This window comes from Gavialis gangeticus, unplaced genomic scaffold (assembly GCF_001723915.1).
Source record: "Gavialis gangeticus isolate Ggan-Ray unplaced genomic scaffold, GavGan_comp1, whole genome shotgun sequence".
Classification (NCBI taxonomy): Eukaryota; Metazoa; Chordata; order Crocodylia; family Gavialidae; genus Gavialis; species Gavialis gangeticus.
In genome coordinates this window covers 29,593,395-29,621,064 of record NW_017729006.1, presented here as the reverse complement: position 1 = coordinate 29,621,064, position 27,670 = coordinate 29,593,395, and the positions used below count along the sequence as shown (strand labels likewise).

Here is a 27,670-nt window from a genome sequence, read left to right as displayed (position 1 = left end):
CAGTTGCCAAGCCAGGGGGCAGGGGAGGGAGTCCACCATTGAGCACGTGGGGGGCTCCCCCACACTCCTGTAGGACACTCCATTTGCCCCACCATCTCAGCATTCACGAGCTATGCCTGGTACCTTGAGGTATGTAGAAAAAACATTTAAAGCTATGTCTATGGCCAAATCACTGATTCTGCAAATCAGCATCAAATCTTCATATTCGGATTCAGCTGAATCGAATCAGGACAGAGATCCAAATCAACAAATTGAATCCCTGTCCTCTGAATCAGGCTGAATCCAAATTGAATATGGCCCACTTCGCACACCCCTACCACAGACACGCCGCTGTGCTAGAATACTGCTGCTTGGTCACTAGAGTCCGTTTTATTTATTTGTAACAAATTTCTATTCTAAGGGCTTGATGTTCATGGTAACCGTATGCTTCTTCACTGAAGCCACAAATCTTGGATGTGTCTGAGAATAGAGTTTTTCTGGAGGGTCTGTACATAATGTATTTATGTATGCAATACAACTTCAGTATGAGAAACCCTACTTATAGCAACCCCTGGTTTTTAAAACTCCCAGAAACCAGAGCCATTTTTTTCATTATTATGACTCGTCAGATTGACTAAACTTATTGTAGCAAATACCTTCCCTTAGTGGACTTTTCTGTTACAATGAAGTTGTAGCATAATACACATTTATTGTGTTTATTTTATGGGTTTACTGCTACCTCAGCTGAACGGTAATGCTAAGATGCAGACCCCCTAGTGGAAATACGGTATATGCAAGCAGAATCAGTTCGCTGCTGCCTTTGTTTCCTATCTTTTTGAACAACAGAAGTTCTGCTGGCAGAAGTTTTTCTGTTGGCATAGCTGTGCGCAGAAGGAAGGTGTTGCCAGCAGAACCAAGAGTCTCATCTTTTCATATTCCTAGCTGACATAGTATAGATGTTTGACATAAATTACATTTCTTCTCTGGTGATAAAGAAAGTTAATTATAATTCTGATGATTCCAGTATGACGGCATTTGTTAAATATTACAAAAAGTGTTTATATTGCAAGAATTGAAAATCAGCTTGAAACCTTTTACACTTCACTGCAGATACCTTTTGGGGAGCTGTGCCCTAAAAGTTGCAGTTCTCCTGCCTAGATTGGAACAACTGCAATAGAGAATCAGCTTTGCAACACTCAACTGCGTATGTGCAACACAAAGCAAGTTCCTAGAGCTGACTGAAAAGAAGGTATCTTGTTTTGTTGAAATGTGACATGGGATTGGGAGGCCAAAGATCCTCCTGACCATGTTATAAGAGTAGGGGCAGATGAAGGGAGGTGCACTGGTACGCTTGCACCCCGCTTTGGGCACTTACACACATGCGGGGAGCCTGCTCCAGTGAGCTGGAATCCAGCAGATTGGAGCAGACTCGATTACTTGTAAATTGATGCGCTCTGGCAGCCTCGTGCACCATGCGTATCAGTGGCTCAGCATGCCTCCACACTGAGAAAATGCCGGCGGTGCACTTTGAACTAAAATACGTTCCATGTGCCTTGGTTCACAGTGCATTGCTGCCATTTTCTCAGCACGGGAACACACTGTGCTGCTAATACATGTGATGCGCAGACACTTTTAATTAGCATGGCTTGCTATTTAAAATCAACTGGTGCTGCATCAAAACCATATGTAAAAATGCCCTTTTATTCCTGCTCCATCCAAAGTTTAAGGCCAACTGCCTAGCAGTGGCAACAGCACTTCTATTCAGGCGGCAGTGAGGGAGTTAATTGACTTAATGGCTCATTGTAATTTTCCTGATTCCTTGTAAATTCTTTATTTCGCAGGTGTTAACGATCCTCTTTACTTTTGAATAGTCTTTAATGAGCTACTTCTGCAATGCTACTGTCTGTTAGCTGCTCCTAGTAATGTAGCTTCCATTTCACAGCTCTGAAGACTGATTTTTAAATCTAGTTAAAAGCATTAACTCATGTGAGAAAATATTAACTCAGGTGAATATTAGCTCAGGTGTGGAAATCACTTTTAGTGAAGCATTGGAGGCACTATCTAGATACTCAAGGCTTGCTTTTGTTTTATTAAGCAGAAAAAGAGGCATGTACATTTAATTATAATGACTCCAGTATTAATGAAACATCTTTGGATTATTTTTGCCTAGTTTGTTGTGTTCTTATATATAACTAGCCATAGTCTATATAACTAGTCTCAGTCTCCACTGTCATGGCAGCGCTCAGCTGTCTGTCCCTGTTTGTGTAGGGCACTCTGTTTGTAGGGCTGTTGAGACAGCCAATCAGAGCACGAATAAAGTGTTACAGACAGACAGACAGACGTAGGCTTTTATAATATTAGAATGTATGATATAGCAAGTTAATGCATATGCCAATAAAGTTCTTTTTTTCTTTTTTGTTTCAATCTTAAACTGAATAATATAGCTTTAGGCCCCTGCTTATTAGTGAGGCTCCTAGTTTCTTTTTAACTGGAGAAAAATGCGTGTGGTGTTATATGTGATGACGCACTACACTATCTGCATCCCCCTTTTCGAAATCCCAGATCTGCCCATGTATGGGAGCAAGCGTGTTAGATCTAGTTCTTTTCCATATGTTCAGCAGCACATGATTATGGCAGGTATGCACTGGATTCTGTCTGGATCTGAATTCCACCTCTCATCTTATGCTTGCTGGCAAAGCCTTCTTACCTGATCCATGGATTTTGCAATATAAGACCCAAAAAGGGATCTACATTTTCCCTGGTTGGGTTTTAGAACCTTTTCTTTTAACATCAAAATGATGTTAACTTTGCAGGGTGATACACTACTTCTTCTGTCTGTTATATCACTGATGATTCAGATGACTTCCATTTTTTTTAAGTAATACATATTTTTGATACCCAAAAGACTATTTAACAGTTTCCCCATTTGTGGAAAAGAGAAGGTTTGGGGTGAATTGAAACATTAACAACATGGTGGGTGCATCTGCATAAAATGTTAAATGTGTAGTAGACCAATTCTACTGCGCATTAGTGCACCACGGCAAAAGCTGTGCTAATGTGCGATAGAATTAATCTAGCGTGCATTGAGTAATCACTAAAAAGGCATGCGCCAGCGCTACTGTGCAGTAGCACAAGTTACTGTGCATTGAGTTAGTACGTGTTATTACAGGTACTAAACTTAATGCATGGTAACTACGGAGCATTAATGCATGTGTAGATGTGCCCAGTATGTCTCCCTGACTTTGATTTCTAAAAAAATTGTAGCTATTAGAAATGTTTCTAAAGTGCCCATCCTTTGTAGTATTTGAGATCGTCAGCAGTTTCTTCTATATATCCATACCACTAGCTATTTTATTACATATTCTGTCAGAAATAACTGTTTTATCTTAGATTCCATATGGTAACTTCATAAATACTAACTCTGTAACAGCTGACAATGTAGTCTAGAAACTAAATTTATATTTGTAACTCAGATCAGTGAATTCTGAGAAGTATAACTTGTTGTAATCAAAAGGATTTTTGCAATTTACAACATTTTTCAGCTTACTGGAAGCAGTAAGAACAGTAAAGAAGTTCCTGTTGTCACTTAGTAATATTGCATTTTAGTTTTTAAATTATTCATGCCAGAAAGGATTAGCAGCAGCTGTTTGTCAATTTTTCAAGCTGTCAAGCCTTATGTTGAAAACACATCTCTCTATTATTGCATTAGCACATAGTTTTAATTTGAATGGTGTATGTAAAGACAAAAACTGTTACTGCAATATGGGCAGTGTGTTCAAAGCTGATGGACATAGCAGTATCAGTAGTAGTTCTGCGTCTGGAGCTGAATGACCCCAGCTGGATGCTTCTCAGGCTCTGACCTATGTAACTTTATCAGAGTCTACACTAGAAAAAAAACCAAACTGGAAATACCAGGAGTTTTGAATTTTCATAAATCTCTGCTGATAAGACAGCTAAACATGTAATTAGGTTCTTGAGTATGTAGCCAATGTATTGAAATGAAGGTGTTTGCACAATTTTACACACTCTACCAATCTTCTTTGTGGGATATTGCAGAGAGTTTCCTTTTTATAGGATCACAGGAAAGGAGGGCTGGAAGGGACCTGACAAGTCATCTAGTTCAAACCCCTACCCAAGGCAGAATCTTCCCTGACTAAACCTTCCCAGACAGATGTCTGTCCAACCTGCTCTTCTAATGGCTCTGAAATTACCTCAACCAGTTCCTTCAATACCCTAGGGCAAGGGGTTTCAACCTTTTTTAATAAATGTATCCCTAGGACAGGGAGAGGAGGGGGGTGGCAAGCGGCTGGGTGTGGAAAAGTGGGGTGGCAAGCATGGGGGCAGTCATGGTGGTTGCCGCTTCTGGCACTGCTCCCCAGGAGGAATGAATGAGCTGAGCTCCTGGACCAGGGGGCTGGGCCCCTCTCCTCTCTCACTGTGAGCATCTGGTGCTCATGGCCCCTGGCTGCCTGCGCACAGCGCCACGCACAACTACTGCCTGCCTGGACATGCGGGGCGCATGGAGCCTGTGAGGGGGCCATGCAGCGCTGTGCCGGAAGCCCCCAGCCCTGGCATATGCAGGGTGAAGCCAGATGTGGAGCAGGGGCTGGGGCACACAGTCAAATGCATGCATGTGAGATTCCCCTGCATCCGGCCAGGCATGCGGCACCTGTGCAGCAGCGTGGGATGGTGTGTGGTGGTGCTCCATTCCTGCCCACCTACACGTAGTCCATATAGCTTTCTCAAGTACCCCCCCACCCTAGGGTGTCCTAGGGACTGGAGGTCCCACCCCCTAATGTCTGACCTTTGCCACTAGAAGTCCCTCCTCTTGCCTCTGGAATTACTTCTTTCAGCAAGAGGTTTTTCCATCTCAAAACCAGAAAAATACCAAATTATATTCTAAAAAGTGAACATATACAGCATTCATTAATTTGGTTTCAAAAAATATTTTTGCCCCAATATACATGTGTTTGTGTAGTGTACATAGAGGTGATGCACAATAGCTTCAAATGAAGTCTTACTCTTGTATATTGTGTGGGGTGGGTATAGGTTTGAGGGGGGCTGTGGGTGTATGGATATGTGGGGTGAGAGAGCATGTGGGTGTGTGTGTGTGGATATGTGGGATGTGGGTGGGTATGGGGTTTGTTGGGGGCTAGGTGTGTGAGGGGATGTGGGGGGTCTGCATTTATGACAGTGCGAGGGTGTGGGTTCATGTGTATGGTGGGGTATGCCTGTGGGACTCTGCCTATGAACACACATGCACACAGACACACTATCCCTGCCTGTATGCACATACACACACACACTGTCCTTGCCTGCCCCCCACCACTGCCCCTCCTTGGACACAAACACACCCATACACCCCCATACCGGCACAGCCCTGTACTCCCTGTCCGACGATGCAGCCAGCAGCCACGTGGTGCTGGAGCAGGGAGGGGGCAGGAAGAGAGTGAAATGGCTGGGGGTGGGCAGGGCTGGGCTGTTCAGTCCTGCTGAGGCTCCCCCTGGGTCCTAACTGCCCATGGCTCCTGTCAGCACTGAAAGGCTGCCAGGGCAGATAAATATTAATTTTCTAAATTTTTTAGGGGTCCTGCAGGCCAGATAGAATAGCCTGGCAGGCCAGATCCAGCCCGTGGGCTGTATTTTGCCCAGCTCTGATTTAGCTTCCCTAAGTAAACTCTAACCTGTTTTTTTATGACTCTAAGCTGCTTCCCTATCTTTGCTGCCAGCTATACTCATCATCTGGTAGCTGCCCCTATTTGTGAAGAAGGAAGAAATACATTAGGGCTGTGCGAGGCTTCGAACTGTGCTTTGGATCCAAAGCAGCATGTCTGGATCAAAGCACTGGCTTCATTAGGCTTTCTGAAGCGGTTCAAAAAAGCTTCAGAGCCGCTTTGGAGATCCGGCCACAGGGCCAAAGCCTTCCCAATGACACCCGAGACTGGGAGGGTCGAAGAAAACACCACCTGCGCCCCCAGGAATTTGGGGTGCAGTTACCCTTGAACCCCTGCACCAATCTTCTTGAAACTTGGCAGGCTTCATACTCTCAGCAGGGGCTACAACTCCTGCATATTTCATCCAAATTAGACAAAAAACAACAGAGTTATAGATATTTCATTGATTCCCCATTATACCCTATGGCCGGATCTCCGAGGCGGCTCTGAAGCTTTGGAGCTGCTTTGGCCAGATTGAAGCGGAAACCCAAACTGCCTTCAAGGATTGTTAGTTTGCTGCCCCTTCAGCTGTGGAGCAAAGCACTGGGCTCTGTGCAGCTCCACAGCTCTGCAGGAAGCCCTACAGGCAGCCTGGCAGCAGCCCGGGAAATCAGCTCCACCCAAGAAAAGTGGTGAACCTGATCGCTTTTCTGCCCCACCCCCACTGGAGCCTGCTTGCCTACCTGAGCTGTGCAGGGGACTGGTGCTTTCCTTTGGGGCTGCAGTGCCCCCCCAGGACTGCCTGAGCTGGGTGCCTGTGGGTGGGTGCTACCTAGGGAGGGGCTGCAGCTACTGCTACTGCTGGCAGCTCGGCCTCCCCTCCCCACCAGAGAGGCAGGTCAGTCAGCGGCATGTGTACGTGATGCAGGGGTTTAATTAGCCCTAAATTGAAGTAGTGTTTTTTAAAACCCACTGCTTCAATTTAGGTCCCCCGTTTCATCTACATACATCCTAGATTACCTTCTGCATTTCATAAGGGACCTATGGTTTCCTCGTCTTCCTCTTACTTCTGACATATTTGTAGAATTCCTTTTTATTGCCTTTTATATTGCTTGCCTTGCCAGTTACAGCTCAGATTGTGACTTGGCCTTCCTAATTTTATCCCTACTTGCCCATGCAATATTCTTTTAACCTTTTTTTAGCTTTCTTATACCCTTTTACTATGACTCAGTGTCCACTTTTTATAGGATTCCTTTTTAAGTTTCAGCTCACAAAAGATCTCTCTGTCTAGCTAGGCTGACCTTTTAGTTGCACTTCCCATTCTTCTATCTTATCTTGCTTCTATACCTTCAAAAGGGCCTCCTTAAAGTACAGCCAGGTCTCCTGGACTTCTTTTCAGGAGAGTTGTCTCCCAAGTGATCCTGCCCCCCAGTTCCATGAGTTTGCTTAAGTCTGCTTTTCTTAAGTCCGATGTCCTTATTTTGGTGTTCGCCTTCCCTAGTTCCCTTAGGATCTTGAACTCCTATCATTTTGCAGTCACTGTCCCCCAGGTTACCTTCCACCTTCACATTCTCAACCAGTTCCTCCCTGTTTGTAAACAGCAAGATGAGAAAAGCTTCCCTCAAGTTGGCTTTTCTACCATCTGTATATAAAAAAACCCGTATCCCCAACACACTCCAAGAATTTGCTGGACTGCTTATGCATTGCTATGTTTCTCCCCTGCCAGATGTCCTGATAATTAGTTTCCCCCTTGAGAATCAGGTCCTGCAATTTGGGGGCATAATTTCATTCAATTTAAAAAGTATTTATGATGACTAATGTTATGGTAGTAAACTTACTGGCTCATCACTACAGGCATCCATTTAGGTTTCAGATACATAGGATAGCATAATACAGTATGTTTCACAGAGGAAATTGCTACATTGTGGTGAAATGCCATTTCCTATTGTACAGACAGAGCATAGGGAACAGAATTTTAGGTGTGACATCTTTTACCAGAATTTTAATTGGACATACATGAAATGAAAACATGAGGCCTTATAGATGGGTATGCACTTCATGGCAGAATATCTTGCACAGCACAGAAAACAGGTTATTCAATAGCTTCAGGGGGAAGGCTGAGAAAAACAGAAGAACCTACTTTGTAACTGCTGTTGGAGCCTGAGTGTTACAGTACCTTCACTTTAAGGAATACCTATACTTCCTTCTACTACTGTAGGAGCAACACCAAGAAGCACCTCCTGCTTGCTTGCACCCACGGTGTGCATTCCCATAGCTGGTTTAGTACAATTTAGAGTATGTACCCACAGTTCTTTATGCATACTCAGGTTCACAGTAAACTGGCTATGCTGAGGCTCCTGGACCCAGTCTCATCTTCAAAAGATCCTTCCAGGCTAGGGATCACTTCAGGATTGCATTTAGGCTGTACAGGCTTCATGCCTTTCCCTTCTGACCAGCTTTCTCATTTGCATGAAGATGGAGAGGGTGAGGACTGGATTTACCCTATCATATATGTAAGCACAAGAATTCCCTGCTCTCCTCCTCCCACCCTTTTGCTCCATCCAGGCCCTGTCTACATGTGTGGTGGACTGCACAGTTGTTACTGTGCAGTCATTTAGTAACTTCATAAATATTAACTGGCTTAAACAAGTACTAAATGACTGTGCAGTAAATGGTGTTACTGCACCATACTATTACCACACATTTTTTTTCCTGATGCTACTGTGCAATAGCAACAAGCTACTGTGCAGTAGCCCATTACTACTGTGCAGTAGTGTCACATCATAGTTAGTGCCCAGCAAAGCTACTGCAAGATAACAGCGAACTACGGCACAGTAGCTCATTTCTACTACATCGTAGCATCTCCTATAGATGTGCCCCCAGTTCAGTATTGTGTTACAAGCTCAGAAACAAATGTTGAAGTTTTCGGTCTCCATATTAGGCTATTTTTTAGTAGAAAGATATTTTAAAGAACAGTGATCCAAGGAAAGGCAGTCACACATCTCATATGGTTCATCTAGTTGTAAATTATCTGTTGATGTTAGGGACTTGGACGAAATCATCACACCTTCTGTATTTTGCATCAGCCAAGGAGATAACTCATTTAGCTATGCAGGTGGCCAGGAACTTGAGTCTTGGATAAAAATGATTGACAGAAGGCTATTTGTGACAAATTTGAATATTAATGATTATATTAATAGAGTATGAGTTCAGAAGGGACCACTGTGTTCATCTAGTCTGACCTCCTATATAACAGGATGTCGGACTTCCCTGAATTACTTAAACTAGAATTCACTATTTGAAAAGTATCCAATCTTGTTTTAAAATTTTCTAGTGAGAAGAGAACCCATCAAAATCCCTGGCAAGTTATTTCTAATGACTAACTTAAAAATTGCACCTTATTTCTAGTCTAAACTTGTCTGCCTTCATCTTGTAGATGTTGGATATTTTTATTTGTCTTCTAAACTGAAGAGCCCTTCATTATCAAACTTCTGACTCCTAGGCACATATTTACAGATTGCAATCAAGTTTCCACATAGCCATCATTTTGAAGCTAAATGGATTGAGCTTCTGGACTCTATCTCACTATAAGGCATATTTTCCAATTCTTTAAAAATTCCTGTGGCTCTCCTCTGAACTCTCTATAATTTATCCATGCTGAAAGTGTATCCTGCTGTAACTATACATGTACTTTACATTTGGCTGTATTAAAATGCACAATGGTTGCTTGCACCCAGTTAATCAAGCAATCCAGACTACTCTATCAGTCATCTTCATTCTTTACCACTCTCCTAAACTGTTCTCCATCTGCAAACCTTGTCAGTAATTATTCTCTTTATTCCAGGTGATTGATAAAGAGGTGAAAAAATGTAGAGCCAAGAAGTGAACTCTCTAGGACCCCAGTAGACACATCCACTCAATAATGATTACTCAGCTGCTCTTTGAGATCTGTCAGTTAGTCTTTAATCCATTTAGCCAGTGTCATATTGATTTGGTAAAATGCTATTTTCTTCAGCCCAACATTATGCAGTACTAAGCCAAATACCTTAGAGAAGTCTAAGGGTATGTCTGTATCTCATTTGTGGCAATCCTGAAAATGCTGCTAAGAAACGAACCCTGCCTAGTTGGTACATGCTGCATTGCTAGAAAAAATATTGCATGATTGCTTCTCAGGGTGCCAAGGGACACACTTACTTTTTGACAGCTTTTGCCTAGTTTTAATTCTGTCATGGCAGAGTTGGCTATATCACTAAGATACCTACATATTTTCATAGAAAAATACAAATAAACAGACCCACCCACTTGAAACCTATAATATACATTTCTGATTAAAGGAAAACCTCAGTGAAACAGGCATTTGCTGTACATTATTTATAACAATTTTTTTCAAATAAGTTTTAGAGATACCTGTAACTCTTTTGGTAGTACTTTTTACTGGATGTAAGGGTGATGTTCCATGGTCTCTGTCACCATTTTACTGACACCTCCCAGCTGAAATCCAGTCTACAGAAGTAGATGTAGACAAAGGAAATATAACTCATCACTGGAATGGCTGAGAAAAAAATGCAGTTTTTCAAACTTGTACAGTTGATCCTGTTTAAACAAATAAATACAATTATATAGAGTTAAAAAAATGAAATCATTCCTAAAATTTTCTTCACTCCTTATCACCATTACCTGATTTAAGAGAAAAACATACCATGATGAGCATCAGATATAAGTGATGATAAACACAAAATGTATAGAGGGGAAAAAGGAAAGGAGAGAAAAAGGGAACAGGAAAACCCAAAGAAATGTGACCCATCTCCCCATACCGGAAACTGAAATAATTATATTGTGAAAATGCCATGAAAACAGTGTAGAAATGTTTCCTGCATCAGACTGTAATAAGCAAGGAGCAATAATGAAAAGTTGCCATCCAGGAAAAGCTCTGTTTTATTTATAATAAGCCAATTAAACAATGTTTTTTTAAAGTTACGAACATTACTTTAAAAGAATTATGAATTGAACTGTAAAAAAGTCTTCTGCATTTTCCATGTGTATGCACTTCCTAGGCTGAGCTCATCCTTTTCACTTTGAGATTAATTAATTTACAACCTGAATCTTAAAAAAGGGGGGGGAAAAAAAAGGAGCCTTTTGTTTTTTCTACCTATTCACTTCCTAGCCAAGTAACTGTCCTCCTCAGTCACTGGGGCTCATTGACTTATGTATTCCATTTGTGCAGAATCTTTTTTTAAAAAGTTCCATTTAAATATCCTGCAATTGCATTACTTCCTCTCCTGAGTCAAGTACAAATCAGTGATCTGAATGTTGGATGGCTTTGTCCCTAGAGCTGATCCCTGAAGATATCATCCTGTGCAAGAGGACTCTTAACTGCTTTAGAGCTTTGGTAACAGCTTCTAAGCCATTCCTACAGCCTCACAGGCAGTGCAGGGTCACAGGTGAAAACAGGAACCCCAGGGGTCATGGTTGTATGCCGTTGTTATATTCTCCTGCTAGAACGTCTCTTTGACACCCTAGCATTCAGTACGACTTAGAACTTGCCCATATGATCCTCTAAAATTACATCAGAGAAAAAAAAGGAAATGATACCAGGCTGGTGATTGGTGGAGGGGGGCAAATTACTAGAAACAGCATAATAAAAATTTATAATAAGATTCTTCTGCGTGTCATCTCAACCCTGAAATTTTCAAGATGCCTTCCTTGGGCAGCTTGTTTTCAGTCAAAGCTCTAAAGTTTGACCTGTTGCTAGTCCTTCCCAGGGGGGCCCTACACTAACTTCTTGCCTGTTTACCAAGTGACCCATAGAGTTCATTTCCACTCTGAGCAAGTTTCCACCCTAACTACCCAAATGGCTTTTCTTCTTACTTACAAAAACCTCTAAAACGGTCATGCTGTGAGTTTCCTTAGCAACTGGTATTCAATCAGCGTGATATTTTCTGGCACATGCACACTGCATTTTGGACTGTAGAATCTGAACAATCCTCTCTTTCCTTCTGTGATTCCTAGAACACCTGGTCTTTTTTCTCATGACTTTTATGTACCAGAATCCTTTGTGTTAGGTATCCCTAATCCCTTTTTGCTGATTCAGCCGAAAAACAAACAACCCTACAAAAATGCTGTACTGTATAACTTATTTTGTTTTGTCTTATGGCAGAGGAGTTGTTTTTATTGACGTCAGTGGGGCTTCTTTACAGGAGTGAAGACTATTCATATGAACAGTGTTTTGAAAATCAGGTCATGCAATGCATATATTTTTGATAGTGTCATATTGCTCTACTTCCTAAAAGTGTAATTTATATCATTATGGAAAATTCATAAATCACACATTCCCCAGTGCAGAAATGATCTAGGGGTAGGATTGAGAGGACAGTTTGACAAGGCAACTAGAGAAGGCAGCAAGCCGCATATGGTCCTCTGGCTGGGAGAGCTCTAGCAGGAAATGAAAATCTCAACCAGTAATCCATGACTGGATGATGTAGTAGTTCTGAGACCTGGTACTGCAGTGTAATGTAGACCTACCAATGACAGCTTTGAACTGTTTGGGATACTAGTGGTAATCTAGGTATAGCAGCAAAAACACTTGATGTGAAGTATTAAAACCTTTGCTTGACTGCTACAGGTATATGAGCTAGACAGATTCCAGTTTCCTTGGATGTGCCTGCTTTCATAGGCGGAAGAAGATAATATGATCTGGGGGCTGAGTGTGTGTGCACTTGCACACGCACAGGCATCCTCCCCCTCAGCGGTTGGGTCTATCGTGGGAAAGGGGTGAGGGGCCAGATTGAGGCCCCCTGTGGTGAGGGAAGGAGGGAGGCAGGGACTAGAGCAAATAGGGCCCTGGGGCCAGGGCAGGTCATGGGACGCTTGGAACCCGGGTGCTCATCCAGGGACACAGGGTGGCTCCCACTGCTGCATGCACCCCTGGGGCAGGCACAGGAGGCACATGCCCCCCAATCTGTGCATGGGGTGGAGGCAGCTGCCACTGTGAGCTGGGCTCTGTACCTCGCTGCCAATGCGCTGGGAGTGGTGTGATCCCACATGCCTCCTGCATGCTGGCTGTGCCACCTGCCCGGCAGTGGGAGGCATGTGGCATTGCACAGCTGCAGGGCACTGGCAGTGGGTTACAGAGCCCAGCCCACAGCAACAGCTGCCTCAGCCCCACAGACAGATCTGGGTGGTATGTGCCCCCTGTGCCTGCCCTGGGGGTGCACACACCAGTGGGAGCCCCCGCACACCTGGACGAGATGCCTGGGCTTTGAGCATCCCACGACCCTCCCACCCCCCGTGGGGGCCTCGATCTGCCACCCCATGCCACTTCCCTCCCCCGTGCCCCTTCCCATCCACACATTTATCTGCTGGACGCCGCTCCACACATGGCTGGGCTGGGCTGAGTTCCCAGCTCTGTCTGTGTGCGCCCATCCACCTGCCCTGCTGCAGCCACCTGGAGCCTGCACCCAGGCTGCCCGCATTTGTGGGGGCTGAGCTCTGTTATCCCTGGGCTTCTGTCGCCTATGTCTGCATTGTACCGCGGTCACAGTGAGTGCAGTGTTCTTAGAGAACAGGCCCCCACTTCTAAGTCCCCATCCAAATATACCAGTAATAAGGGACCACTGAGAGGGCAGACTGATGTAAAAAACTGAAGACTAGACCTGTTTAAGCTCCACACCAGCCCAAACAGCTCTAGTCACTGATCTGTGGATCATTGGCTTAGACTGTTTGATGTGCCACAGGTTGCTTGCAAAACTGAGAGTACCTGTGAGAAGACTGGTGTTTTTTCCTGAGGCAACACTTCTGAACAGAGATTATAAGAAAGCATGGATGGATTGGGCAGAACATTAGTAGTGGTAGTGGTATTGCCATAGTCCCTAGGACTCTTAATCATGAATTAGGACACCATGGTACTAGATGCAGACACAGAATAAAAACACTACCCTTGCCCCAAAGAGTCTTACAGAACAGCTGGTCTGTACTTTTCAGCTTCACTGGCTTTCATTTACCACACAGTGCTTTTGCTCTACTATATCCACCGTACCTCACAAAACTATTACAGTTGTCCCCTTCAAATTTTCTTGGATGTCCTACTTCCACATATACATCCCACTGTGGCCATGGGAAGAATAGTCTCTGCCCCCATCACCTCTATCTATCTCTTGTAGATAAAGAGCTTTGTTAAAAAGAGACCACCTCAGGGATGAAGTTCTTGGCTTTAGACTTGTAGGCATAGGCAGCCTTTTTATGTGGAACATGGCAGAGTGGGCAGGGATGACAGGGCAGACAGCAAAAGCAGAGGAAAAGGATCAGAGTGGCACTGAGAGGGCACAGGCTTAATTTGTGACAGGCCTGCCAAAAAAGTTGGCCCCACTGCCTTAGATGTAAGTCATTACTCTGGTAGATTTAGTGTGCTGCTTTATCTCCCGAAATCAACCCAAGCTCATCCGGGCAATAATTAATGTGATGCGCGAGTGTTAAGAAATGTTCACATGATTTTGTGTGAATGTATTTCACCCTGAAGCAGCCTTTACCCGTTTCAAAAGACTTTTTTAGAAGGAATGGAGAATATAGGATTTGAAAGCAAGCATGCAAGGCTTTCAACATTTGGATGCCCCTTAACTTGACATCCTGTTGCTTCATGGTATGTTAACAAACATGACGCAACAAAATCCATGATGCAGCAACAATCAGATACGGAACTATGGCATTAAATGGTTTTCTGCATTATCTAGTTATAATAATGTTATTAGTGGTTAACTACTAGAGATGTGTCTAGGTATGAAATGCTAATAATCCTTGCTTATGCTTCAGTTGATCTCAAGGTGGTTTATAGAGGGGACTTCTGTTGCTGTCACCATTTTAGAGATGAAAAAACAGAAGCAAAGACTAGGATTCATTGTTCCAAAATCATACAGCCATTTAACTGTACAATAGGTGCTACACCACAGGCCACCCAAGTCCCAGTTCAGCACTTCATCTGTACATCAGCCATATTGTCCTATGGACAAGTTCTGGAATGGTTGGGCACAAAGAGGTCAGATCAGTGATGAGAAGAATGTAATGATCTTCTCATCTAAGATCTGCTCATAAACTCAAAGTGGCTGAACATTTTTACTAGGCCTGTGCAAAGCGGCAAATATTTTATTCGGATTTGGCTGATTCAGAGGGACAGTGATTCGATTCGGTAATTTGAATCACTGTCCCTATTTGATTTGGCCAATTCAGATCTGAAGATCTGGCGTCGATTCAGAGATTTGGCCATAGACTAAACAAGCAGCAGTCCTTAACCATGTTGGACATAGCTGCCTCCAGCTAAAAAGTCTGTGGTGGTGAGCGGAGCGGAGAAGGAAGGGATGTGGGGGAGGGCAGCTCAATGTCCTCACAGTGAGGGAGGGATTGAGGCTGGGACAAGCAGCCCAGACAGGGCAGTGAGTGCAGGACTCAGAGAAGGGGGCTCCCACCACTGCATGCTACCAGTCCAGGAGGGCGCGGGAGTGGGCACGTGCCCCTGGATCTGCGTGGGGTGGGCTACGCCTGGCTGCACTCTGGACAGGCAGTGGAAGGCACTGGGAGTGGGAGCTCTGCCCTGCTGCCGCTTGTCCAGCCGAGGTGGAAGGGTGTGGGATGTGGGTGTCCAGAGCTGGGAGCGGGGGCTATGCCCTGTTGCTGCATGTCAAGCCAGGGCGGAGGGCAGGGAGCGCAGGATGTGGGTGTGGTAGCACTGGGAGCAGGAGCTATGCCCTGCTACCACTTGACCAGCCTGGGCAGAGGAGTGCGGGATGTGGGTGTGGCAGCGCTGTGAGTGGGGGCTCTGCCCTGCTGCCGCTTGTCCAGCTGGAGCAGGGGAGTGCGGGATGTGGGTGTGGCAATGCTGGGAATGGGGGCTATGCCCTGCTGCAGCTTGCCCAGCCAGGATGGCGAGGCACTGGACAGTGCCGCTGTGCTGCCTCAGACAAGTGGCGTGCAGCAACAGAAGCCTCTCCAGCCTCCCAGTACCTCCCAGACAAGCCATGGCTTTTCCCCGGCTGGGCAAACAGTGGCAGGGCATGGGGTGGGTGCATGCACCCGCATTGGGGCAGGCCTGGCAGCAGGGGCTATGAGGAATTTTAGGGTGGGTGCAGCCCCCCCCATAGCCCCCACTCCACTGCACTCAGTGCAGCAAGCAGAGCCATGGCTGCACTCAGGCTGCAGCTGGGGCTAGCTGCCTGGAGCGCAGCCCAGCTCACCCCACGCAGATCCATGGGCACATGTCCATTCCCATGCCCTTCTGGACCAGCAGTGTGCAGTGCTATGCAGTGGCAGGAGTCCCCCTCCCCGAGTCCTGTGCCCCCCAGCCCCAGCTGGCAGCTTGTCCCAGGCCCAACCCCAATCCCCCCCTTGCTGTGGGGGCATTGATCTGCCTCCCCACACCCCTTCCCTCTCCCCTCTGCCCACCACAACAGACTTACCAGCTGGAGGCAGCTGTGTCCAGCATAGTCGAGGACTGCTGCCTGTTTAGTCTATGGGCGAATCTCCGAATCAGTGCTAAATCTCTCTGAATCGATTCAGAGGCTTCTGACTCAATTCAGACCTTTTAATGGGTCTCCCGATTCAATCTGGATTCAGAGATTCAGCTGCCGAATTGGACTGAGTCTCCTCCAAATTGAATTGGCTACTGAAGTTTTGCTCAGCTCTAATTTTTACAAAAATGATATAGCAATCATGACACTGTAAACTGTGTTCATTAGGCCACAGAATTAATGTACTACCCTGCTTAATGATAGCAGTATTTGTCTCTACCTGTCTACAGATTTAGTTTATAACTAAACTTACTTTTAACTGTAAGGGCAATAAAGCTTATTTGTTTTTAATGAATGCATAAATTCTACAGGAAATGGTGAGGCCACAGGAGAAACAGACAATAGTACCACAGAATAGCTTGACTTCACTCCTGGCTAGCTCAAATAGTTCAAAATGCATTGCTCTGTTTAACAGTAGTGCATGTTCAGAATTTTGCCTTACAATATTTTAATGCAGATACTGCAGAATCCAAATTTGAAAAGTTCCAGTAGGCATGGATTTTGTGACTATTTTGGATTTTCAGTGAGAAAAATCAAAACAACAAATTTCATCTTGCATTGAACCACTCTGAGTTCTAACACAGTTTGCTGAAATGAAATAAAATACTTTAAGCCACTTAGACACTGAACTGCATCTGCCCACAGTGCTAGACTGCCACAAGATAATTGTCGTTCAAGTGCCTTATGTCCCTATCTTGCCCAATTCACCACCATCCCTGGATAGATTACAACATTTAGGGCACCACCAATATCAGCTGGAAAAATTTGAGAACTTTCTGCTGAAAATTTTAGTACTATACATTTTTGTCCTGATGGGTGGAACAAATGTTGAAATATCAAAATTTCCCATGAAAAAGGAATCCTGATGGAAGACTTGAGTATATACAACTAAAATTCAATCATCCTCCCTAAATTGACAGCCACAAAAAGCATTAATCTCAGCATATTTCATAGAACAGTTTAAGGCACGGTAAATTTACATTTCCACTAGCAACATAATCATCAGAAGACAGAATGTGATAATTTTAGCACATCACATGCTACCTGTATCAAGATTGCAGTGCTAAAAACATATAGGGGTTTTTTAAGTTTTCACTAACAAGTGAGTGGCCATAAAGACATACAGAATAAAATATGAGTGAAGGGGTTGCCTGATAGCTATTTACTGTTCTTTGTGTTTCTCGGTCACATATGTAGCTGGTGTAAATTGGCATTATTTCAATGATTGTCATAGACCACATTATTTTCCTTTTGATTTCCTTTTGGCTTGACTTCTCAAGACATGTCTACTTGGGGAGGGAAGGGATTAACGAGGACAACCAAACAACCAGATGAACTCCTCAGCTAGTATAAACTGGTGTTGCCTTTAATAGAGCAGTGTCAATTTAAACCAGGGGTGGGCAAAATGTGGCCTGGGGTCTGGATGCAGCCTGCCAGGCCATTCTATCTGGCCTGCGAGGCCCCTAAAAAGTTAGAAGATTAATATTAATCTGCCCTGGGCTGCCTGTCATGCGGCCCTCAATGGCTTGCTAAAACTCAGTAAGAGGCTCTCTGCCCAAAATAATTGCCTGCCCCTGGAACCCATGGAAAAATCTGACCTAAGATTAAGAAGACCTCAGTCTTCATGTGAAATCTGCGCCCACAGCAGTTTCTTCAGCATGAGAGACTCTCTCAGCACTCCTTGTTTTCTTCGCACAAAGATAAAGTACAAGAGCAGCGAGAGAATTCCTATTACACCTTCTTTTTGTTATAAAGAGCCCAATTCTCTTAGTTTACACTGATCATGATCTTACTCTGATAGTACTCTCTCTGAAAGTAGTGGGTCTGTTTCCAGAGTAAGATAGTACTCAGTGGTTGAATCTACATGAGACTTTACTGAGGAGTTACCTAATAGACTCTGCAGTAAAAGTCTCAGTAGCTACACATGTGGCCTTATTAGGCCTCAGGGAACTAATAAACTCTGTAGCCTATAAATGCAAGTACTAACCTACTGCAGAGTTTTTTCATGTGCATGCATGTGCAGACACTGACATTAGCTGGCTTAGGCATGAAGGTGCTTCAGTGCGGGGGCTGCCTGCTAGCTATGCCTGCACCGGAGCATCCTCATGCTCCAGCCATCCCTTCAGCAGCGTGTTAAGCTTGGTCAGAGCAGCCCTGGTCTGGCAGGCTGACCCCTGGGCTCCCTACCAGCTAGGGCTGCTCTGATCTGGCTCAATGTGCTGTGGTCCTGGCCACACATGTTAATGCAGCACCCAGGAACAATAAACTCTGGCACAATATGCACCAAAGTTTATGCCACATTAATATGCACATATAGATATGGCCCTAAGAGTGGCAAAATCTGTCCATTATTATCTGGTCAGTAGTGACCTGGGTTAATTACAGTTTATCATTATTTACTACAGCAGCTTTAACAGGAATCACTAAGAGATAGCATGTCATTACCCATAAATAACTTGTGTGCACTCATGCTAAATGTTTCTTAACCCATATATTTAAATTACTATGTTAAGTGAAAAATGTAAGGATTTTTAGTTATTACATACAGAGGGAAAAATACTGGTAAACAAAAACAGCCACCAATTTTGTACTTGTTGTTGGGGCCTTGTTACACATTGCACTTTGAGATGCTTAAATGTTGATTGATGTTAGTGTGAGCTTGAGTTTGGAGTAGTCAGACCTTAAGGCTAAAAATGTTCTCTGACTTTCCCCCCACCTGCACAGCTGTGACTTGCCACTACACAGTTGGCAAGTAGGGGCTGATTAGGAGCTAGAGCTGTGAGTAGCCACTACAGGGCTGCTGAACCCAGACAGGCTTCTGTCCCTGCTTTTTGTATAGATATATGAGAGCTGGGTTTGGGGAGGCAGAGGGAAGGGGGTGGGAACATGAAACTGGGAGGCAGAGAGTAAATGGGATGGGGATGGGTATGAAATTGGAGGTGGAAAGGAAATGGGGGTGGGGAAAGGGTGGGGAAATGAAGGAAGTTAGCCACCGAAGGGTCAAATAAAACGAAGTCTAAAAAAAAAAATTAAAAAAAAAAGAGGAAGGGAATTAAAGATAGCGTGTTTTAATGAATTGGGATTGGAGTGTGGGGGTGCTGGTTGTGATTCCTGGGGTGGCTGGGAGGTGGGAGCAGTGAGGGAAGGTGCTTTTGGGGGAGCTACTCTCACATAGCAAAATGGAGACCTGATCCAGCCTTCTTTCTTGTTCCACCCCACCCCACTCTTGTACCCATCTGTGCCTTGTGACCTGGCTAGCTGGTATGTGCTTTGCAGGCTGTTTTCATGGAGTTGCCTCCCTAGGGAGTGAAAAGGTCCCAGCCCCAGCAGCAGGAAGGGTAGTTGGCTTGTGCCAGAACCACCCCCTTCGGCAGTAGAGTTCAAGGGTAGAAAGTTTGCCCACATAGAACAGGAGGGTAGGTGAGGGGCACTGCATCCTGGGATGCTGGAGGACTGCAATTTAGGTAGCTCATCTGTGGGGAGTGGCCACACATTAATGGGACATGAGCTGGGTAACATGGACCAGAGATAAACCTGCCCTGGAGTGGCATAACTTTAAGTCACCCAACGTGTGCATAAAATTGGTTTCGAGTGTTAATATGTGGACAATCCTGGGGTTAAGAGCTCAGGAGCTGCCTAAAATGAATGTGTTACTAACAAGGCCCAAGGTCTCTTAAAAGCATAGCTACCTCGAATGTCAAACAGTGGTGATATGCTGATATCAAATATTATATAAGTGCTACACTTTATGTGTAACAGACTTGAAAAGAATACCTTTTAAAAATATATATATAGCAGAAAGTACACCTGACTTGTCCTCACTTTATACATCTCTTCATGGCACAGGTTCGATACTAGCTCATCTAAAAAGTAAAAAGAGTTTCCTCTTCCCACTTCAACAAGCCACCAAAAACACATGGTATGGCTATCTCTTTTCTGAGGAGGCACAAGGCAGAAGTGCCTGAGGCTATTTCCTGTCAAAAGCAATAGATAGAGCTGTGTGGAGAACGTATACAGCAGCACTACACCTGAGGAAAAGAAGGGTTTGGTAATGTCTCTCTCACAAACACTAGCATTGCGCACAATTTTTTTGTTAAGGAATAAGATAGCAATTAACTTGCATTAAGTTTCACCTGATTGGTTCCCTAAACACAAACTTTCAAAAGGGAACTATTACCAAAACTCCCACAAATCCCTTGTGCCTGCTCCTTACAACTGAGCTATTGAATTTTTTTTAAATTCACAGTTCTGTAATAACAGCAGCTCTGATGCTAACAGCCACCCTAACCTTTCCTGTATCTATTGACATTCCCAGCTGACATTCTGCTTTGGCTGCATTCATTTATAAGGGAGGGCATTTGGGGCAGCCAGAACCATTTATGAAGAATGCCAGCACAAATGCATAAACTGATATTTCTAGAAGAGACTTTTTTTTTAACAACTGCTCATTTCCGGCAGTATATCACCAACCTAATATTATCTCTTCCTGCAGGCTTTTTGCTAGTTCATGTCTGTCACATACCAGCAGATTTTCAGCAGACATACTTTTCATCAAGAATCAGGTATAGCTATTCATTTGTTATCAGAATTCATTCTCAACATGATAAAACCACTGAAGGAAGAGTTGATTGACAGGAAGGGACATTACTTCAGCCTTCTGGATGACATTGACTGTAGCGAATTAGAAACACTTCTCCGTTACCTGTCCTTTCAAGAAGAAAAAGCGCTTTGTGCTTCCAAAAGGATGGGCTTCTTCCCAGCATTTGTTTCAGCTACGTACTGATGCAGGTCATGTATGTGAAGTTTATTTTATATTGTGATTTTACCTACCAAACTAGAAAACAAAACAAAGTCACATGCTACTGTCTCTCAGCACTTTCATTGCAACCAATATTTTTTCTTTTCTTTTCTTTTCTTTTTTCCTTTTATTTCCTGTCTGGAAGGAATGTGTGTAGAGGAATTTTATTTTTAGTAAAAAATATTTTCTTCCTGCTATAAAAATAATGAATATCTAATATCAAGCAAAATATGAAAAGTGTATTCCCCTGAGGCTCCCACACCTGTATGCAGTACACCCAAGTACAGGTACATAAGTACCACTGTAGCAGACTCAGAAATGCCACTGACAGACATGATAAAGAAGGTGTTTTCCTACTTCAACATAAATACAGTTGAATACATTACGTTAGCACTACAGTAGGAAAAACATCTGGGATAAACAGGGAGTTGGATTAAAAGGTTTTCTTTCAGGAGAAGTAAAAATCTTAGACACAAATTACAGCACAGGAATAGCTCCATGTTGGTTTTTTTAAAAACATGCTGATAAGCAAGAGGCTTTCCTAATTAGAGAAGCTAAAGAATGCATAATTAAACGAGGCACGGCATGCATGTGATTATCCCTTACAGATAAATTGTTTAGCCTGAAATGGGGCACATTCTGATAAAATCTGAGATTTCTATTTCAAGCTAATATAAAGTATTTTTGCAAGTTAGATTAAGATCCTTAACGTGAGCATTTTCAAAAGTGTGAGGCTAATTGTGCTAACAATAATCTCATTACTGGACTTTTTAAAAAGTCTTTTGTATATTTGAGCTACCACAGGAATGTTTTAGGAGGCAGCCAGAAATGCAGCTGGTAGGAGCAGCAGCTGCACTGGGGAAGGGGGAGTGCGTGGGGAAAAATGGAGTCCCCCAGAATCCCTTGGACCCAGATCTACATATATGAAAATCTCTCATGCTCTGGGGACACTAAAACCTTGGTTTTCTCTTCTTGCCCCCAAGCCCCTTCTTCCCCTGCCAACAGAGGGGCCACCCAGAGACTCCATCCAGTAGAAGCAATCAAACCAGGAAACTTTGCATATTGGGCTAACTGATGTTCTCAGAGGTTAATACAGTAGTCCATTCGGTTCAGGGTGTTAGGGTAATGTGGCTATAGTACATAAGACAGATGAGACAGCTTGAGTATCTTTCCACAGTACTGCATTGTGCCATGCAGACATACCTTTCCTTACTTATGCTTCTTGTGGCTGTTGAAAGCCAGCAGAGAGACTGCAATGCTCTCCTGTAGGAGGACAAGAGTACAGCTTTTTGAAAGAAGTGATTATTAGACCTTTGTGAGAAACCACTTCTTCACACTGTCAGTCTCTAGATTGTTTCATAATTATCCCTCTTTCTCAAAACTTCCTCCAAAAAAGACATTTACAATTCTGCCACTCTTTCATACTCCCAACAAAATATTCTTAAGTATTGAACTCGATGCCAACAACAGCTTTATTCTTCCTCTTTCCTAAAACCAAGTTTGGTTCCAGCAACATATTTACTAATCAATCTTTTCTTTTGCTCTGTGGCATTACAGAATTCAAATGAAGGAAAGGGAGCGTGGGAAGATGAATAACTTATCTCACTTTTAGATTTGAATTTGCCACCATGGTGCAGTCTCCTGTAGTTGAAGATGCACATCCACAGTTGTTCACTTTTGTCTGTAGCCTAGGAGTTTGCTAGATTTTCTGTGCCGTTATCTCACAGAGAAACATGTAGGAGTGATGTTCTGTCTCATTTGTTTGAGAGAAGACTTCATCCCCTTGTGAGCAATGATAACCTGGCCTGAAGTATTCACACTTTTCTTGGGTGAACCACAGCACTGAAGTACACCCCTGCATAAAGTCTTTAGTACATGGGACTTCCAACAGGTACTGAAGACCATATTACTTCAGCAACACAGGCTGCTGTAAACATATCAAGCCAGCCCTTTGTGGCACGGCAGCGACAGAAATGCCAGCATTTCTGCATGTGGTACGGTGGCGGTGAAATTGCTGGCACTTCTGCTACTGGGGTGTCCACCAGTGACATCCTGGCAGCAGAGCCAATTTCAGGGGGGGCACGAGCGCTCTCCGTGCCTCTCTAACAGCTGGAGCGCTCACTCTCGGGGGGGAGCCCCAGCACTCTCAGCTGGGGCACATGTCCCTCTGTGCCTCCCCTATGCATTGCTTATGCATGAAGTCTTTCGTACTGTAACCTTCTGTGCCTCTGCCCCCGAGCATCGCGCGTCTGGGTTTCTCTCGAACCTTGCCATCGCCTTCTGGGCTGCATGGCCAAGCTACTGGGAGTGGCCTTGGGTCAGCTCCCCAGGGGTCTCACCTGCCACACCTTTGATGGTGATGGTTTTCTAGCGGGAGTATGGTGTCTGGTCCTGTCTCCCCTGGTACTCCCCCTCAGTTGTCCTCGTGGCTATTGCTTCTTGGGGCTCCACCTCCCCTACACCCCGCCTAATGCCAACTGTGATGTTGTCCATCAGGGCCAGTGTTCTGGCTCTCACTGATGCTTGGTTACTTAGGGGCTGCACCTGTGGGCTACAGGTGGTACTTGCACCGAGTGTCCGCTCCCGCCCTCCAGTGTCTTCCAGTTCATGCGGTGCCTGACTCCATCTGGGACTCGGGACCCCTTGTCGCGTCATTCCCTCCCCGAGTTTGGTACCTGTTGTTTGGTGTCCATGCCCGGGTTCTGGCTCTGTTGTCTCCGCTGGTGTCCCAGTTGCTGCTGTTGCTGGCTTCCATCCACGCCGGCTTCCTAAGTGACTCCTTGGGTCCTTGCTGGCCCAACTTGCCTTCCGTGCTTCCCCCTCTGGGGCGCCACCACATTTCCTCCTCTGCAGGATCCTCTGTGCTCTCTGGCCTCTCTGGGCTGGTTGGGGATACTACTTCCAGTCCCCCCAGCTTCCTTCCCGCCAGGCCTTTTATCCTGGTGTCGGGTGGCCGCCTGGCCAATCGCCCTGGCACACTTTTACAAAGTATGCCCAAACAGACACGGGAGCCATTCCCAGCTCCTCCTGGGTCTGCCACGGGTTTTCCTTTTGATCTTCATTTCACTTTCACTGTTGCCAGCTGCCGGTGCGGTGTCCTGACACCTTTTTCCTACCTTTGGTAAGTTTCCTCCACAAGTACATTCAAATTCCAACAGGTACAGAAGACCATATCACTTCAGCAACACAGGCTATTAGCATATCAAATCAGTCCTTTTCTATTATTGTTAGTTTCCCATAGGATTTCAGGGTCTTCAACATGCTTTGTGGACTGGGCTCTGGCTATTGGTAGTGCAGGCCAGAATCCTGGGATGAAGACAGGGGTCAGAGGCATAGTGAGCTAATTGAGTGCCCGGGGTGGGAGGAGAAGAGGGCAGCATAGAGATATGCTAACCATTGTAGGGTGTGTGGAGGAATGTGGGTGAAGGCAAGGGAAAAATTACCTTCCCAGGCTCCTGCTGCTGCTGTAGGAGCACCAGCTCCATCCTGGCAGGAGCAACCCTATGGCTGGGCTCCCTGGAAGCTGATACTGAGTCCCTGTTTGCTTCCTACCCCACAACCCCAATACATGCATACTGGGTACAAGGCTGTGCCTGCTCTGGCAAAGGCTCCTCAAGGGGGAAGGAGCACCATTCTGCCCACTCCACTCATTCCTGGCCCCCAAAATACACTGTTAGGTGCAGGGCTGCTCTGTCCTATGGCCAGACAGAGCAGCGCGGGGTTGCCCCTCCTGTGGGTGTGATCCTGGCACCCCTTCATAGACAGCATCTGGGGTTGGTGCCCTGCTCACCCCACCCTAGTTACACTATGACAGCGGTAGACAACCTTGCTGGTCCAGGGCTGTAATTAAGAGTCCTAGGAACTAAGGACCCTCATACACCTCACTATATTCTGCTCCTTGACTTTGCCTTCTCTCATTTAAAAACACAGGAACACATAAATATTTAAAAAAAAAAACCAGAAACTAAAGCCCCAGCAAAACAAATAGAGAAGACAAACTTATATCTATGGAGAGGACAAATAGCACATGGTGGATATATAGGCATGCTTAATACATTACTGAAAGGCATTCACATACTATGGTGATGAGAACCAAATTTCAAGTGCTTTATCTATTTATTTGTTTTTCTTACTTTATCAGCTGGAAGAGTGGGCACAGCACTGGGAGTCTGGAGAGCCTGAGCTCTAGCCCTGGCTCTGCCATTATTTATTATGTTGCCTTTGGAACAAGGGGCTATGACAAATCTTCCAGATGTGCAAGTACTCCTAATGCTACCGAAAGATCTCTCAGGTGCCTGGCTGTTGGGTCTGGTTTACATGCTTGCCAGATTAAATTGACAACCAAATTTGGGGTCAGGAAGGAAATGATCCCTTGACTAGCAAAGACCTTTGGTTTGTTTGGTTTACCACCGTTGCTCTGTAGTCTCAGGCACAGTCCACACGCTAGAATCATCTGGGCATATTTGCTGTCAAAATATTTATTGGTGTCATGGCTTTTCTGTCTCTCTTCCTGTGGTTTATATTAAGTTTTTCTTCCTTTTTGGGTGCTCTGAAGCCTCTTGTGTTTATTGCATGGTTGTTTGCATTTACAGAAGATAACAGTGATGTGTGTGGTCCAGTCCAGAGCTAGTGCGCATGGGGATGGCTTTAGGTGTCTTGTCATGGAACTCCTTTGCACCACATACACATATCCTAGATACCTCTGACCACTTATTCTGTGTCTAAACAGATCTTTCTTCCTAAGACATTTTGCCACACGTGAGAGGTCTTAGCCTCTGTGCTCTTGAACTTCACCCGGAAATCACAAGCAGCTGGTACAGAATATCGAGTACTGACAGAATAAGATTGTGGCAAGACAGTGAGAGGCTGCTACTTTCTTTTCCAGTTGTCTTTGTGAAATAGGTTTAAAATATAGCCCAAGTACAATGCATCACAATAGTTTAGGTCTGAAGTAACATTAGTACTGAATATCACAGCAGAAATAAAGCTGTAGCCTTCCTACTGAACAAATAGTGACATGTCACCTGGGCTCCTGCTGATATAAGATCATCCAGTCACGTTTGAGAATCCAGCCAGATTCCTAGGCTGCAGGTATTTGAATGGGTGACAGCAGACACCTGTAGTTGGTTACAAAGAATTTTCATGTATTTTTCTTCTTGTAGCTTTCTCCTGCCCACCAGTCATTCCTTTATCTTGCATGGGTTATTCATCTCGCTTTCATTCATGTGTGTTTCTCTTGTAGAGCTTGGGAAGAGGTACCCAATTAGCCTCACTGTAAAGAACAGAAAGCTCAGGGCTTTCAACATACTGAAACGCTGCACTGTCTTCTTCCCTCATCCTCTGAATGTGACCTCTTTTTACACCCCTGGCAAAAAGGACAAGACAAGCCCCGCTTGGGGAGTATCTTCAGGCCAACTCAATAAATGTATCACAAGACTATCTGAGATCTCCCCAAAAGATGAAACAAGGAAATCATTCAAAGGCATTATGGTCCGGTCTTGCTGAGGTGCACACAGCTGGACCACTTCATATCCCCACTGTTTGACATTCAAGGTAGATATGCTTTTAAGAAACCTTGGGCCTTGTTAGTAACACATTCATTTTAGGCAGCTCCTGAGCTCTTAACCCCAGGATTGTCCACATATTAACACCCGAAACTAGTTTTACGCACGCATTGGGTGACTCAAAGTTATGCCACTCTGGGGCACTTCAAAAGTACTTTAATAACTTAAGTCTCATTGACTGGCAATACAACTTGGATTCCTAAGTCACTTGAAAATGTTACCAATTGTGATATCTTTATCAAAGGCGTCTGATGGAACTAGTAACATCAGCACAGACTCTTGCTCTTTGGCCATTGTTACAAGATCAATAGTGAACACCAATAATTGCCTCTCTGTTTTCCTTTTTCTTTTCATAAATGCTTGTTGAATGTTAAAAATGTTGTTAAGATATAGATGCTATAGAAAAAAACAGGTCTGAGTTCCTTTACATGGACTCCTGACCATGACAGACCAATGCAACATTTTCACATTTTCACATTTATCTTACCTAGACATAATACTGACCTTCACTGTTGTAGCCTGAGTACAAACACAAGCTTTTCCTAAAGTTTGTCCTAGAGTTTTTACTTTTAGGTTTCTCTCTGTTTTTATCTCAGAAGGAGCCTGTTAAATTCAGTTTACAGCTAAGGTTTTCTCATTTGGGTTTAGAGCTTTATCTGCTTTTTCTTCTTGTTTTTGAAATTGGGAAATGATTTCCTTCCCTATATGTTTTTTTTTCTTCAAAGCTATCTTCCATACTACTGTTAAATAAAATTAAAGTGCTTACCTCATGCTCACTATGCAGAGAAATCCAGATATTCACTAGGAGAATCTTGGTAGGCTAACAATCCAGTGTGGTTAAAAGCTGTTACTGAAGACCTGTGGTGAACAGTTTATAGTTCCTGAAACGTCACTCAAGCCACAGATATACAGAAGAGAACAGATAAGTTCCCCAGTTTTGAGCTTACCATACAAAATATACTACAATAATCACCTGATAGTCTATAAATAGAGATTGAAAGTAATAATGTATGTGTGAGAGAGAATGAAAGAGAGAGAACATGAGCAAATTCTATGTTGTAGGATAGCATTAATGCCAGCATTTAAAATATGATTAAATTCTGGCATAACTTCTGAATTTAG

At 44.2% G+C, this 27,670-nt stretch overlaps 1 long non-coding RNA gene across 3 annotated transcripts in view; it reads right to left on the bottom strand.

Annotated features, from left to right (window-relative positions):
• The window catches only part of LOC109291850, a 33,442-nt gene extending 6,039 nt beyond the window's left edge, over positions 1-27,403 (bottom strand). The window contains exons 1-2 of one of the 3 annotated variants that reach the window (XR_002095964.1): positions 27,315-27,403; positions 10,041-10,226 (exon numbers count right to left, since the gene is read on the bottom strand). This is a non-coding gene — a long non-coding RNA (uncharacterized LOC109291850). Of the gene's footprint in view, positions 1-10,040; positions 10,227-10,310; positions 10,389-27,314 lie in introns of those variants that run through there. The other 2 variants (XR_002095963.1, XR_002095965.1) reach the window with 2 other exon arrangements.
• Positions 27,404-27,670: the final 267 nt, after the last annotated feature.